This window comes from Phyllostomus discolor, chromosome 1 (assembly GCF_004126475.2).
Source record: "Phyllostomus discolor isolate MPI-MPIP mPhyDis1 chromosome 1, mPhyDis1.pri.v3, whole genome shotgun sequence".
In the NCBI taxonomy this organism is placed as follows: domain Eukaryota; kingdom Metazoa; phylum Chordata; class Mammalia; order Chiroptera; family Phyllostomidae; genus Phyllostomus; species Phyllostomus discolor.
Window position 1 is genome coordinate 83648163 of NC_040903.2, and position 16031 is coordinate 83664193.

The following is a 16031-nucleotide window of genomic DNA, read 5'->3' on the forward strand; positions in this document are numbered from 1 at the left end:
CCTGTGGTTGTACTCACCTTTCCGTCTTCTTCATCAGACTCATTGTACTCACATCATTGACTCTGTGTTTGTTTTCCCCTAGAATTGGCAACTTAGGAATACTTGTTCATCATCGTGTCCTCAGAATAGGCACTTCCTGAGAAACTGAATAAATTCCACATAATAGAAACACCTCTGATAAAACCTTATTTTTGAGCATGACTCTCAAATAAGAAATTGCAGTGTGAATAACTGTCAATCTGAAATAACTTTGGAGCAAGAGATTTTATTTGTGTTGAAAGAGTTATCATACTCCCTGCTTGTCACAGTGGTGATATATTGTCTGAGATATTTTTAGGTAATTTTGGTAACTGGGTATTAAGAAGGTCACAAGTCAAAAGTGACAAAGAGAAAGGAACTTTCCTTTTGTAGGAGCCTTGATCCTCCTTTCACTTGGCTGGACTTTGCTATGTGCACATCATGCCTGGCCTACACCAGCTTCACATGAAAGGGTTCCATCAGCTTTTAACAAACCATATGGTAGAAACATCTACACATATTTCTCCTGATACCTTCAGGCACTGTTAAGCAGCTGGTATTAATGAGTAAGAATGACCAGTAAAATCATGGTATGTTGTTGCTAGGAAGAAACAGTTTATAGCCAGAGAATTATAGATTACTTACCAGGCAAGAACACACAGAAATAGAAGGGATGTGTGATTTCTGCATTTCATCTAGATTTGGCCACCTGTACTGCTTAAGGCAATGCAATTCTGGGCTGTTTAGCAACTATTGATTCTATTCCTAATGATGGTGGTCCTGGGAGATGGGACCAATATCTTCAATACTTACCAAAATTATTCAGAGACAATGCCCCTAACTGAGGCCACTGGGGGAGCTCTGAAAAGAGTTCCTGGTTAAACATTTTGTAATGTCGTTTCTCTAATTTTTCCATCTTTTCTTGAAAAAAATGTATTTGTTTCCTCCCAATATATACATTAAAATTTTTATTACATTGAGGCCCAAATCCTACTGTCACATTTAAGAGACAATTCCTACCTTAACCCCAATGTAGGAATTCCCTTCTGTCTGCATGGGATCTTTTCCAGCTTCATACAAACCTTGATGCAAAACTCAGCCCTTTACCAGGTTGCTCAAAGAAATCCAAGCATACTTTTTGGCAGTTTTTGTATTATTTTGCATATCACCTTGCAACCACCTGATTAGCGTAGCTCAAATACCTCCTTCAGGGCCTGGCCCCCAGCTTCATCTTCTCTGTCATCCTTTGCCCAGTGCTGTGCTCCATTCCTGGGACCCTTGTCTTTCTCCTCTATCTTATTCACAGCAGGGCCCCTTTTAACAGGAAACCTTGCTGATTTTGACACGTAAGCTTTTAAAAACAGTGTTTACAGCATAGGTTGCCAACTAAAAATAGGTATAATAAATTTCTCTAATCCTTGCACTGTAATATTTTGGAACTAGTGTCTCCTCCTCCTTCTCTGTTTCATTTCTTTTTTTCTCCTATCTCTTACTTGCTGCCAATTTATTTTTATTTACTATTTGGCTTGGATGATTTCTTTTTAGGTTTCAGAAATAATAAAGTAAATTCCTTTAGAGGAATTCGAGTGTGAAGCTTTTCCTTCTTAGTACAATTCTTTTCACATAGTTGGCAAAAATTATAGTATAAAGCAATTACACTCCACATACTTAAGCTGGTCCTGTTTGCATGAGGGCAAGGGAGTGTTCCACCATTCCCCCATGCACAGCCGGCAGGAGTTTCACCTTCTTAATTTAGACTGTCGTAAGATATTAAAAAGATTATCCAAATGGACAGAAAAGACAGGAACCAAACCCATTCTCAAAGCTTGTACAGATATAAACTCTACTAGGCAGCTTTCAAGCTAAGAGTCCTGAGTGTCACTGTAGGAAACTTGTTATTAGACGTGGGTAGAAAAGACAATTACCTTAGTTTTTGAATGGAGGCCACTATGAGTGCTATAAATGTTTTAGTTTTTATGATTACTATTATTGCAAACTACATTGAATTAGGATTATGGAAAGTAGATACAGGTCTAAATGGCTGAGGGGTGGGGTTTTGAAGTCTGTGGAAGAAGAAAAATCTAGGTTGAGGCCCCATGGGAATGAGAGCCAGGGTTGAGTATCCTAAATATATAATGAAAACAGCCAACATTTAATGAGTACCTACTGTGTACCAGGAAACTCTCTGGAGCACTGTGAACTTTTAAAACTCTAATGCTTTAAAGTACATACCTATGAAGTATGAAGTACATATATTATTATCTTTTAAAGCCAGAAGTCATGGAAGGATAATTTGAGAAAAGAATTCTACATGGGAGAGTTAAGTATCAGACTGGGCATGCTTGAAGGGAATACAAATGAATGACAAGATTTATTTGAGAATATTATATAGCAGCAACAAAATTAGAAAATAAAAATGAAAAATGTAAATAAAAAAATTTATAAATAAAAATAAAAAGTAAGAGATATGGAGGCCAGATGAGAGGTTCAGAAAGATTCAAAGAGATCATGGAGAACTGTGGTTGGCTCTAGGATAATGATGACCACTAAATCCAGACCTCTTTATAAACCCTTGTCCAAACCATAAAAAACTCCAAAAATTAAAAATAAAGAAAAGGGATCCATACATGCTCCATGCCTACAGTATTTATAGGCAACAAAGAATGTTATAAGCTTCAGATTATCTATATATAGAGAAATAAATACCAATTAAACAGGGCTGACAATGGAGTTCCCACCGCCACAGCTAGTCTGTGGGTATGCAACTTGGGAAAGAGGAACACGGCAAGCATAGATGTACAAAGATACAAAATTTCCACTGAGAAAAGAAAAGACCAACACTGAGGGCTAAAATGCTGAACCAAGGTCTGGGACTTAGTTCATAGCAGCAGCTACAAAGAAGGGGCTTGAATGTGAGTGACACTGGATGTAAGAGCCTTGTAGAAGCTTCTGGGGAAAAGATATAAAAGAGATAAGGGGTCCATGAGGAAGTGGTGGAGAAGGAAAAGAAAGAAGAAGGAAGAATTAAGAATCATAAAGAAGTGAAAAGAAAAAGAAAACAAAACACCCCAACTTACCTTTTCATCCAACAACGCCATCCATTAAAGAATCTGCACCTTACTGACAGAAGAGGGTTATTTTGAATGAAAAATTGTAATGCTTCACACAGGAATCCTAGACAAACTCCAAAGGAAGATACTGTAAAGAGAAAATAGAAAATGACATTAAAACCATTTTATTAATTAATTTTTTCTAAAGATTTTTAAATTTATTTTTAGAGAGAGGAAAAGGGAAGGAGAAAGAGAGGGAGAGAAACATCAATGTATGCTTACCTCTTGCATACACCATACTGGGGACCTGGCCTGCAACCCAGGCATGTGCCCTGACTGGGAGTCGAACTAGTGACCCTGTGGTTCACAGGCCTGCGCTCAATCCACTGAGCTACACCAGCCAGGGAGCATTTGGAGTTATTAAAAAAAGTAGAATAAAAATTCAAGTAATAGAAGCAGAAACTATAAAAAAAATATAGTAAGGGTTGTTTGAAATTGGTAAAGACATTAAAGGAAAAGTAAACAATCTCAAATTAGAAAATTAAATCACAAGGTGCCAAATGGAGAAAAGACTTAAATTACAATTTAATAAGAGGAATTTTTATTTATTTTTTGATTTAATATTTGTTGTATTTTTTCCATTATTGTTTAGGCCCCTTATGCCCCCTCCTCCCAGCAATCACCACACTGTTGCCCATGTCCATGAGTCCTTTTTCTTTTTAGCTCAATCCCTCTACCCTTTAATTGCCTAGTTCCCCCACTAGCTGTTATCTGTTCTCCATCTATGAATCTGTCTCTGTTTTGCTTGTTAGATCAGTTTGTTCATTAGATTCCACATATGAGTGAAATCATTTGGTATTTATTTTTCTCTGACTGACTTATTTCACTTAGCATAATGTTCGCCAGGTCCATCCATGCTGTTGCAAAGGGTAAACTTTTCTTCTTTTTTATGATCAAGTAGAATTTCATTGTGTAAATGTCCCATAGTTACTTTATTCATTTATCTCCTCATGGACATTTGGGCTGCTTCTATATCTTGGTGATTGTAAATGATGCTACAAAGAACACAGGGGTGCTTATGTTCTTTCGAATTAGTGTTTTGGGTTCCTTTGGATATATTCCCAGAAGGGAAACCGCTGGGTCAAAAGGCAGATCCATTTTTAATTTTTTGAGTTATCTCCCATACTGCTTTCCACAGTGGCTGTACCAGTCTGCATTCCCACTAACAATGAAAAGGGGTTCCCTTTTCTCCACATCTGTGCCTGCACTTGTTGTTTGTTGATATATTGATGATAGCCATTCTGATAGGTGAGAGATGGTATCCATTGTGGTTTTAATTTTAATTTCTCTGATGATTAGTGGTGTTGAGCATCTTTTCATATGTCTATTGGCCATCTGTATGTCCTTTTTGGAGAAGTGTCTATTCAGGTCCTTTGCCCATTTTTTTTTTAAATTGGGTTGTTTGTTTGTTTTTGGTGCTGTTTTTTGTAAGTAATTTATAAATTTTGGATATTACCCCCTTATCAGATGTATTGATGAATATATTCTTCCATTCTGTGGGTTGTCTTTTTATTTTGTTGATGATTTCCTTTGCTGTGCAAAACCTTTTTAGTTTGATGTAGAATAATTTGTTTATTTTTTTCTCTTGTTTCTCTTGCCTGGAGAGATATATCTAATAAAAAATTCTTATGTGCAATGTCTGAGATTTTGTTGTCTATGTTTTCTTCTATGATTTTCATTGCTTGGGTCTGACATTTAAGTCTTTGATTCATGTTGAATTTATTTTTGTGGGTGCTGTAAGAAGATGGTCTAGTTTCATTTTTCTGCATGTATCTGTCCAATTTTCCCAACACCATTTATTGAAAAAAATATCGTTAGCCCATTGTATGTGCTTGCTTCCTCTGTTGAATATTAATTGACCATTAAGATGTGGGTTTATTTCTGGGCTCTCTATTCTGTTATTCTGTTCTATTGATCTTTCTTTTTTTTTAATGCCAGTACCATGCTGTTTTGATTACTAAGGCCTTATAGTATAGTTTGATATTAGGTAGCATGATTTCTCCAACTTTGTTCTTCTTTCTCAGGATCACTGTTGCTATGCAGGGCCTTTTGTGGTTCCATATATTTCCAAATATTTCCTTTTGAAATATTTGTTCTAGTTCTGTGAAATACGTCATTGGAATCTTGAGAGGAATAGCATTGAATCTGTAGTTTGCGTTGTACCCAAAGCATAGTACATGCTAATGATTTTAATTCTGTTAATGATGTTAATGACCTGATTTTAATAATGTTAATTCTTCCTACCCATGATCAGGGTATGTGCTTCCACCTATTTGTATCTTCTATTTCGTTCTTCAGTGTCTTATAGTTTTCTGAGTACAGATCTTTTATATCCTTGGTTAGGTTTATTCCTAGGTATTTTATTTTTTTTTGCAACAATTGTGAATGGGATTGTTTTCTGAATTTCCATTTCCATTAGTTTGTATCCTGCTACTTTGCTGAATTCATGGATCACTTCTAGTAGTTTCTTGGTGGAATTTTTGGGGTTATCCATGTACGGTATCATGTCATCTGGAAATAATTATAGTTTTACTTCTTCCTTTCCAATTTGGATGCCTTTTATTAGTTTTTCTTGTCTGATTGCTGTGGCTAGGACTTCCAGAACTATATTGAATAACTGAGGTGAAAGTGTACATCCCATCTTGTTCTTGACCTTAAGGGGAATGAATACTTGTAAGTTTTTCCCATTGAGTGTGATGCTGGCAGTAGGTTTGTCACATATGGCCTTTATTATGTTTAAGTATATTTCCTCTATTTCCACTTTGCTGAGAGTTTTGATAATAAATGAGTGTTGGATTTCATCAGATACTCCTTCTGCATTTATTGATATATCATCTGGTTTTTATCCTTCATTTTGTTTATGTGGTGAATCATATTTATTGATTTGCAAATGTTGCACCAACCTTGAATTCCCAGAATAAATCTGACTTGATCATGGTGTATGAATCATTGCTATATTCAGTATGGTAATATTTTGTTGAGGATTTTAGCATCTATGTTCACCAGGGATATTGGGCTATAGTTTTCTTTCTTTGTAATGTCTTTATCTGGTTTTGAAATTAAGATAATGCTGTCCTCATAAAATGAGTTTGGGGGCCTTCTTTCCTTATATAAAATAGTTTGGGCAGGAGAGGTGTTAGTTCTTCTTGGAACATTTGGTAAAATTCATCTCAACCAGGGCTTTTGTTCATTGGGAGTTTTTTTGATTACAGCTTCAATTTCATTTGTTGTAATCTGTCTATTCAGATTCTCTCATTCTTTCTGATTTTTTTGGAACACTGTTTCTTACTAGAAGTTTATCCATTTGATCTAATTTGTCCAGTTTTTTAGCATATTATTTTTCATAATATTTTCTTATAAGCCTTTGTATTTCTTTGGTGTCAGTTGTTATTTCCCCTTTTGTTTCTGATTTTATTTATTTGGGTCTTTTCTCTTTTTTTCTTGATGAATCTGGTTAAAATTTTGTCAATCTTGTTTATCTTTTCAAAGAACCAGCTCTTGGATTTATTAATTTTTTGTATTTTTTAGAGTCTATTTCTTTTATTTCTGCTCTGATCTTTACTATTTCCTCCCTTCTACTCACTTTGGGCTTTGGTTGTTGTTCTTTTTCAAGTTCTGTTAAGTGTGAAGTTAGATTGTTTATTTGGGCTTTTTCTTTTCTTTTTTTTTGAGGTATGCTTGTAATGCTATGAATTTCCCTCTTAGGATTGCTTTCCCAGTATCCCATGGATTTTGGATTGTTGTGTCCTCATTTTCATTTGTTTTTGATGTCTCTTTTGATATCTCCCTTGATCTCATTGTTGACCCATTTATTGATTAATAACATGTTATTTAGCTTTCATATCTTTGTGTATTTTCAGTATTCTTCTTGTGATTGATTTCTAGTTTCATAGATTATAGTCAGAGAAGATGCTACATGTGATTTCAATCTTCTTAAATTTATTAAGTTTTGTGTCCTAAAATGTGGTCTACCCTAGAAAATGTTCCATGTGCACGTGAAAAGTAGGCATATTCTGCTCTTTGGGGGTGAAATGCTCTGAAGATATCAGTTAAATCCATTTGATTTAGTGTTATTTAAGGCTGCTGTCTCCTTGTTATTTTCTGCTTGGTAGATTTATCCATTGAAGTCAATGGGGTGTTAAAATCCTCAACTATGACTGTATTTATGTTGATCTCTCCCTTAATGTCCACCAAAAGTTGCTTTACATATTTAGATGCTCCTATGTTGGGTGTGTAAATGTTTACTAGGGTTATATCCTCTTGTTGGATTATTCTCTTAATCACTGTGTAGTGTCCTTATGTTTCTCTTACTATAGCCTTGGTTTTAAAGTGTACTTTGCCAGATATAAGTACTGCTACCTCAGCTTTTTTTCCTTTCCATTTGTATGAAATATCTTTTTCCAACCCTTTACTTTTAATCATTGTGATCTTTCAACCTGAGATGGGTCTCTTGGAGGGAGCATATATATGGGTCTTACTTTCTTATCCATTCAGCTACCCTATGTCTTTTGGTTAGATCATTAAGCTATATACATTTAAGGTGATTTTTTGATAGATACGTATGTAATGCCATTTTATTGTTAGACTGTTTTCCTCTGCTTGTTTTATTTTTCTTTTTCCTCTTCTTCTTAAAGCAAGCCCTTTAACATTTGTTGCAGTACTGGTTTGGTGTTTAAACTCCTTTAGCTTTTCCTTGTCAGGGAAGCTCCTTATCTCTCCTTAGATTTTAAATGGTAACCTTGCTGGGTAAAGTAGCCATGGTTGCAGGTCCTTGTTTTTCACCACCTTAAAATTTTATGTTTCCCTTCTGGCCTGAAATATTTCTGTTGAGACATCAGATGAAAGTTTAATTGGAGTTCCATGTAGGTAACTAACTGCTTTTTCTCTAGTGGTTTTTAGGGTTCTCTCCTTGTCTTTAACTTTTGTTATTGTAATTTTGATCTGTCTCCATGCAGTACTCTTTGGGCTATGGGTTGGAATGGGATAGAGGTGGAAAGGATCTACAATGGCTTTCTATAAAAAGGATTTTCAATAATTAAAGTAATCATTGACTAAAACAATGGGATATGAACATGTATATAAAGGACACATAGACAAGGACAAGGGGGTGGGGAGGACTGAATGTGGGAGAAGGTGGTAGGCACAGCAGTGGAAAGCAATGGGGGAAAATAGGGATAATGGAAACTGAACAACAATAAAAAATAAAAGAAAAAAATGTGATATTGGTGCATAAACATTCATATCAATGAAATAGAATAGAAAATTAAAAATTGACACAAGTATGTAGAAGTTTATGTTAGGATAAAAGTAGTGTCTGAAATTGCTGAGACAAATTTGAAATTTCACATATATTGTGTTGGACAATAATAGGCATTTGGAAAAATATATTTTGTTATATCTATTCCTTACAGCATACACATCAATAAGCACTGAATGACTCAAAGATCCACATGTAAAAAATTAAACTAAAAGAAAACACTGGTGAATTACTTTAAATATATAAAGTAATTCGAATGGAAGAAGAAAGGAAGGAACTCACTTTTAAGGAAAGATATTCTAAGCGTGACTTAAAATGCTGATGCAATAAAAGAAAAGTTTGCTAAATTGTACAAAAATGAGAAAACCTTTCTCATGAAAAAAAGCATCATTATCAGAATCAAAAGACAAGGGACAATTTGTTTAAAAAATCCCTGCAATATGTATGACAGATAAAGTGCTGACAACCTTAATGTATTAACAAAATTAAGACTGGAGGAAAAAAGATCAACTATTTAATTGAAAAATGAGCAAAAGACATAAACTGACAATTCACAAAAAAGATAAATTGGCTCTTACACATACAAAAACATGCTCAACTTTAGTCATAATAAGGGAAATGCAAACTAGAACCATACTGAGATAAAATTTTCACTTACCAAGTTGGCAAAAATTTAAAAGACTGTGAGGAAATAGCTACTTTCATTCATTATGGAAGGTGATGCAAAAATGGTACATACTCAATGGAAGAGAATTGGCAATGTGTAACAAAACTACATACACATTTTATTTTTGATTTAGTAACCCCACTTCTATGAATTTAACCTAAAGATACACCTCCCTATATGTGAAACCATACATGTGTAGAATTATTCACCGAGGCATTATTTGTAAATACAAGATATTTTAACCAATCTGAATGCTCACAGTTTAGGGACTGGTTGACTAAATTATTATATTTATACAATGAAGTAGTATGGGACTATAAAAAAGATAAAGAGCAAATCTATAACCTCCTACAAAGTGTTTTTTATAATAAATTATTAAATGAAAATATCAAAGCATATAAAGTATTTATAATATGCTATCTTTTGCGTATGAGGAAAGGGGAAATAAAACATATGTATCAGCATGTATATGGAAAATATATATGATAGATAAGGCAGAAACTGATAAAACTGGTTACATACAGGGTATGTGGGATATCACAAATAATAGCTCAGTATGACAAAATTTAGTAACTATACAGAAAAAAATCAATGATATGATTAACAAACTTAATTTAAATACAACTGAGCTAAAATATTGGAGAACACATTTTTTCCCCAAGAATAACATGGAACATACATAAAAATTGCCCAACTAATTGATTTCATAGGGACCATATCTCTTGTACAAAATACCCTTACTTACAAATCAACAAAAAAAAAATTAAAAACAATTCTTATACATTTGAAATCTAGGAAACAATTCTAGGTAACTAAGAAATAGAAATTGGAATTTTGTAATAATTATAATAAATAATAGTACAACTACTGAATGTAAAAATTAGTGAGATGCAGCTATAGTAGCACTCAGAGGGAGATGTATAGCCTAAACTGTATTAAAAAATTAATGTAAAATATTACATGTTAAACTTATAAGGTTAGGAAAAAAATACAGAAGAAACACAAAAATGGAAGAAGAAAGGAAGTAATAAAGATGACATAAAAAGCAAGCAAGCAGACAAAAACCGATAGAGATGATCATTAAAACTAAAATTTGGTTCTTTGAAGACTTTAATAACACTGACCATGGGAAATAGGCAGAAGGAATAAATCAAGACTATTAAGAATACCAACAACAAAAGGACTCTAACTGCCATACCGGGGGGAATGATGATGTGGTTATATGGAACAGAGGACATGTTTAGCATTCTTTCAAGTGCAGCCCAGATGCTGACTCTGCTTTAATAATGGGTCCTGCATTTCTGTCCCTGTCTTTTAGGTCCAGCCTCTCAGCCCAGCCACTCTCTTCACTATTTACATATCTTCCATTTCTTTCCCCACATGTTCAAACCCTACATGTTCATACCCATAGAAACCTGCATGTTCAAACCCTAAACTCAAGCCTTTTTTCTTTTCTCTTGGTTCTCTCAAATTCATTGTTTTTAAAACACAAAGCCAAATAGATCCTCCCTTTGAATTTCTTCTGCAATGCCTTATTCCTTCAATCTGCAATAAGCACAGGAAAGCATTGTTCTAGAATGTGTTTTGCTAGGGGAAAAAGTTAATCTCTAAGAGAGCAAGTATTAATTAAAATCTAAAAATATTCTTTACTGCATATATTTTGTATATGTAGGTGATTCACTAATGCCAACACAATAGGCATCTTAGGTCCTGAGTCTCAATCATGGTCGGAAGACAAAATATTATTGATTTTTTTATAGTTCTGCATTGGGGTGGGTTAGCTTAAACTGGAATACTAAGGGGAATATATTAAATCTTTGACAGAAATAATAAATACTGGTACTCAATGGTGATGATCAATTTCTTAAGATATAGGTGTTAACATATAGGCATGTTATCCCCTCAGTTAGAATAAAGTCAGCTTCTTTTTCTCTATCCTGTGACTTTTGCTTTCAAACATTTGAATTTGGTAAACTCTCAATGTGTCTCCTTAAACACTTTTGCCTGTAATTCTTTAAAACCATGTGTGACTTAATCCATATGCTTTTCATTCATTTACAGTCATCAAAATACAACCTTTAAAAAGCTATTTGATTTCAAAGAACATTTTTTAATAAGCATTTAAAGCCCTTTGAGAATAAAGACAGGATGCCACATTTTTTTAAGAGCGAACACAGCACAACACAAAACACGCTCAAGCCCAGAGAAATAAAAGCTCCTGAATTTTAATTCTTTTCCATTCTTGACTAAATGAGCCATCCCCTATATTCATTTAACTCCTGGTGAAGCATGAAGGATTTCGAGATGATGAAGTAGCATTTTTCAAATTATTCCTTAAAAATCTATTTTGCTATCATTTGAGTAGTTTCTGTTAGGACCTGCTTTTATTTGCCTCAGTTGTTCTACAACAGCAGTTCTTAAAATGTGGCCCTGCCACTGGCAACACCATCAACATCTAGGAACATTCTGGAAATGCAAGTGCTCTAGCCCTGTGTCAGGTGTACTGAATCCGTAATGGGTATAGCCCAGCTGTCTATGTTTAACAACCTCTCCAGGTGATTCTCGTGGGCACTCAGGTTTGAGAATCACTGTTTTAGGGCCTTGGTTCACTCTTCCATCTCAAGGCCTGCTTTCAGGAAAGGTTATGAGCTCTGTCATTCACATCTTAGCTTGAATGATTTATATATATGGTGCCTCTTTTGCAGCTATATTAAGGATTAAAGAAATTTTAGGTACCATGAGAAGAAAGTTTTTATTTTTATTACCTTTTTTAAAAAAGGAAATAAATCCTCTTTCTGCCGCCTCTGAAACCCAGCCACTTAGAATGATATCTCGTCCCTTAAAATCAGAAATATCCTTGAAGATTTTTCGGTCAAGAAATCATGAGCTACAAGTTTTGTATCAAATTAGGACCTACAGCTCATGGTTATGGATGTTAATTTATGTGGCATTTTGAACATTAAAAAATGCTATTTTCTGGCTAGCACCTTTTCATGATAGTCTATTAAGGTGATGAGAAATTATGAAAGATGAAGTATGATGTTCCAAGATTTTACTAGGCAGTTGTTCCATATAGTATACCTACCTAATTGTAGACAGATGTGGCTTTGGAATCAGAAACACCTGGGTTCAAATCTCACTCTTGCAATTTACTAACTGTAAGCTTGGGCCAGTTGCTTAGCACCTCTAAAACTCAGTTTCCATGTTCCTCATCTACTAAAGGAAGGAACAAATATGTACCTTCTGGGGATATTGTGAGATTTACATGAGATAAAATTTGAGAAGAATTTGGCTTGGTGCTCAGTATATGATGATGATTATTTTAAAATAAAAAAATCCTCATCTAAGGACATTTTTTCACTGCTTTTAGAGAGATAGGGAAGAGAAGGGAGGAAAGGAGGAGGGGAGAGAGAGAGGGAGAGGGAGATAACAATGTGAGAGAGAAACATCAATTGGTTGTCTCTGGCAGGCTGCCCAACTGAGGATCAAATATGCATGTGCCTTGATCAAGAACTGAACTTGCAACTGAGCCACACTGACCAGGGCAATATGTGCTAGGGATTATTATTTGGTAGAATGAGACAGTTAGTGACTTGAGAAAGTGTGTGTGTGTGTGTGTGTGTGTGTGTGTGTGTGTGTGTGGCGGAGCATGGGGCTGATCATTTAGCACTTTAAAAAGAGAAATAGGACTTGCCAGGAAGCCATTTTGTTCATAAGCATCAGCTTCTTTCAGGTGGTGGTACGATTCTTTTTTCTAACTAAGCGATGCTTGGTATAGCTCCTGAAATAAATTCTCATTTCTCACTCTACCTCCCTACTCTTCAAGAAAGGACATCAATGAGACTGTCAGGCTAGCTGATTGACCTAGTGTGGGTTTACAAAGTGCTCTGCCTGGAAACCTGACTCCTTACAAGATTACAAAACACTTCCTTCCCTCAGCTTCCTTGCAGGTGCTTGTGGAAGGCTTCTGGGCATTTGGGTCTCTAGCTGGATGGAAGTAATTTTTAAACTCCTCTGTAATGATTATTGTACGATTAATAATAAAAGTGATTTACTTAATTGTCAACTGTTTGGTTGAATTAGTGGTTAAATTTAGCTGTTTAATGTAGGCAGAATGTTCAGAAAGTTTATCAGAGTTAAATAAAAAATAAAAGTGATACACCTGTTTTGAGTTTTTGTTGGGAGAAGAAAAGAGCTTTGGCTGGGTGTCTTCCAGATTGAGTATTCTGTTGCCTCCTAGTCATTTTTTTAAATAAAATTGTTAGGCACTTGGGCTCCTTGCAAAGAGAGCCCTGAATCAGGATCTCCCCATCTCTGAGGGTTTGCCTGACTGTGGGAAACCGCCCTGCCCTTAGTTGTTTCAGGTTCCAAGCTTGCCTTTAAAATACTGTGGGGCCCCACACTGTAAAAGAACTAGTTCATCAAAGGAAAATTCTTCAGACATGAAAGGCAAGTGTAATGCAACAGTTATAATTCTGGGGCTATTTTGGCAAGGAACTGGATGACTGGGTACCCTGGTTACAGGCTGCACATTTTAGCTTATTTTGCCTTTCAACTTGTTTCAAGGGGTAGTGCCCAAATATATTTTTTTAAACACCAGACTTTTTAAAAAATATTTTCTTTATTTATTTTTAGAGAGGGAGAGGGAGAGGGAGAGGGAGAGAGAGAGAGAGAGAGAGAGAGAGAGAGAGAGAGAGAGAGAGAGAGAGGGAGGGGGGGAGAGAGAGAGAGAGAGAGAGAGAGAGAGAAATATCAATGTGCGGTTGCAGGGGGTCATGGCCTGCAACCCAGGCATGTACCCTGACTGGGAATCAAACCTGCGACACTTTGGTTTGCAGCCCGCGCTCAATCCACTGAGCTACGCCAGCCAGAGCTTGCCCAAATATTTTTAAAAAATAATTTAAAAAATCCTATTGTTCATAATGAACTTTCAAAAACTTGGGAATTCTCTTTGTACCAGTTTTGTAATTTTCAATTTGACAAAAGGGCTTTGTTGTGTTTCTAATGGAAGTTTTAATTATAAATGTTTAAAAGACCATATTGACAATCTCAGTAGTAACAAGAATCTAGCTTTCAGTTCAGTGCTCATCTGATATGGGCTGAGGACATTTCAATCCACTTTGCTTTTACTTAAGTGACAGTTTTGTCTAAGGGCAGAACACATAATGAAGAAGTTTGTGATACTTATTAAGAAGACTGGTCTATTAAGAAGTTCTCAAAAAATGAGGGCTTTCTGAGAGTATGTATAAGCTTGAGGCCAACCCTCAAATTCGAATCTTTGATTTTGAGAAGGAATGTCTCAAAAAATTTAAATAACCCGTAGGGGTATTTGGAAAGGAAGCAGATTATGAAGGTCCTTGAGGATACATAATCAAAGTTTAGTCTTTGCATCATACAAATGTACAAAAGTTTACTGACATTCAGAACATCACTGGGTCTGTTATAATTTGTCCCTTGGAATTTTTTAGATACTTCTGATTCCATGTTCAAATAGAGTCTCATATAATATTGAAGAGAAGTAGATGCCATTGTATTGAAGAAGAGGAGAGATTGGATCAAGGCTAGTTGGAAGAACTGGGATGTATTAAGATAGAAGTATAAGGATTATAAGTCATGCTGGGATGTGGCAGAAGGTCTTAGACATTGAGAGCTGAGTTCTTAATTTTAGTTCATGTTGAATTAATAATAATAAAGTATATTGGGCTGAGGATTTTGATTAGGAATATTAGCAGTAAGATAAGTTTGGCCAATGAGATACAGAGGAAGGGTTCTTCCCTGTTTTTGGACACTTGTACCATAGGAATGGGGTGAGTAGATACGCAGGGTTCAACCAAGTTGAGCCCAGGTTTCTGCAATACTTAACTGTGCCTGCATTACTCTGAGCTGGCTTGGTAGGAGGGCATTATCTTTATGTTAATCATATTATGAAGAGACAATTCTTACATAAATTAGTAACTTAATACTTAGGAAAGATGTGGAAACCTAATTAGGTTAGCTCCATCTTGGAGGATATTTGGTAAAGGCAACTCAGAGAGGTTTATGTAGCAGAGGAAGAAGAATAATCATAGGGGAGAGACCTGGGTTGTGTGTTCGAGGATTTGTTGGGTCTGTGTGTTCAGGTACCTCTGGGTACTGCGCCTGCTGCTTGTCTCACCCGTGGCTGAGTTGCAACCAACACAATAAACCAAGGGTTTACAAGTCTATGTTGCCTCTCTTGTTCCAGGTATCTTCACTGTTCCCTGGAAGGGGATTCCCATGGGAAAACAGAGTACATTTTTCCTGTGTAAATTGGCATGTGAGTGGAACCATTACAGCTGCCTACTGTCAGGGGTGTCTAGACTTTTGGCATCTCTGGGGCACACTGGAAGAAGAGTTGTCTTGGGCTACACATTAAACACACACACATGAATGAAAACTGATTTTAAGTAAATTTATGATTTTGTGTTGGGCCGCATTCATAGCCATCCTGGGCTGTATGCGGCCAGTGGGCTGTAGTTGGACACCTCTGGTTAGATTGATTCACCTATCCCTTTCAATTTCCCAGGAGGGATGAACCTAGGTGGGAGTCCTGGGGGAAAGAGCTAGTATCTGCCTGAAAAAAGCTGACATCTATACAATAAGCATTCGAGAGAGGATTGTGATTAGAGCCCATTTTTGCCTTTCTTTACCTTGGGCAAGTTGACTTACCAAACCCAACTGCCTCACATATAAACTTGTAATAATATCTAATACTTCTATATACTTACTGTGTTCCTGTCATTATGTTAAGCATTGGTCAGATATTATTGGTATCAATTGAGAACTATTGTTATTCCTTTGTACAGCTGAGGAAGAAAATATTGGAGAAGTTAAATAAGTTGTCCTCAGTCACACTGCTAGGCGATATATTAGAGCTCAGAGCCTGGCTTCAAGCCCAGGTGTGTGGACCTGGATATGCATTCTCTTGATCACCACAGTATACCTCAGGGGATGGTTTATT